Genomic DNA, 1,060 nt, shown 5'->3' on the forward strand with positions numbered 1-1,060 from the left:
TGCCCATCATCCAATTATCCCATCCCCATCTTAATTTTTTTAATTAAAAAAAGTACACATGTGTAAAATAGAGAGACTAATCTAAGGCAAGCTCATGAACCCGTCACGCAGCTTCAACAATTAGCAACCAATCTTGTCTCCTCTGTTCAGTCCCCACTCCATTATCTAAAGCAAATTGCAGACAGCACGTTGTTTTATCTGTAAATATCCCAGTATGCAATTTTAGTAATTTCTCTCTTTTTTTATCTTCTATCTCCTCAGGAAACCATGGCACTATTGAGTAATTATTACATCCTACGGAGAACTTCAATATTGGTCACAGCGTTAAGAGCTCTTGGTTTCAGTCCCCAAATCCCTCTTTGAAATGACCTAAGCAATTTCTTAATATTACCAGAATCCAGTCTGTGCTCAGATTTTCCCCATGTAAGCGTTTCCCCATGCTCTCCTCGATTGGGTTCTGAGGACACATCAGGAAGGATGGGTGGGTGGCGTGGAAGTGTCAGAAAGCTTGACCCAAGCTTGAGACAGCGAATAAACAAGGACGTGCCCCAAATTTCCGAAAGTTCAGTAGAAAGAAATACGTCTGACTCCATCTTGCACCGCACTGTCCAGTGTTTTTCCTCCTTGTATGTAAGGTTGTTTATATTTAAACACATGGTTGTTTACTAGCCACACATGGTTGTTTACATTTAAATTAATTAAAATACAGTTTTAAAGTCAGTACCCCAGTGGTTGGTGGCCACGCGTGGTCAGTGGGTGCCGTATTGGACAGGGCAGACACGGGACATTTCCACCATCAAGGAAAGTTCTATTGGTCTAGAGTCAAAGAAGGGATGGTACTTACAAGGGGGCAAGAGCCTCTAGACAGTTTATTTTAAACCTGCATTTATAACTGTGGAAGGTCTTGGAAGAGGACAGTGTGCACATGGGGACCTTGACCAACTTAACATTCAAGAGGAAGTCGGATACATGCCTCAGGTCTCCCTGCTCATTTAACAGCTTTAATTGAACAATCTCCACTTTGCCTTGTGCCAACAAGAGGTTTGCTTTATTTTTAAAC

The 1,060-nt window shown here is 41.7% G+C and overlaps 1 non-coding gene across 1 annotated transcript; it reads right to left on the reverse strand.

The window, feature by feature from the left end:
- Positions 1-245: 245 nt before the first annotated feature.
- LOC118000211 lies at positions 246-371 on the reverse strand. Its single transcript, XR_004676415.1, has one exon. It is a non-coding gene; the product is annotated as a small nucleolar RNA SNORA25 (small nucleolar RNA).
- Positions 372-1,060: the final 689 nt, after the last annotated feature.

The sequence above is a fragment of the Mirounga leonina genome, unplaced genomic scaffold (genome assembly GCF_011800145.1).
Source record: "Mirounga leonina isolate KUSES-001 unplaced genomic scaffold, KU_Mleo_1.0 Mir_488, whole genome shotgun sequence".
NCBI lineage: Eukaryota > Metazoa > Chordata > Mammalia > Carnivora > Phocidae > Mirounga > Mirounga leonina.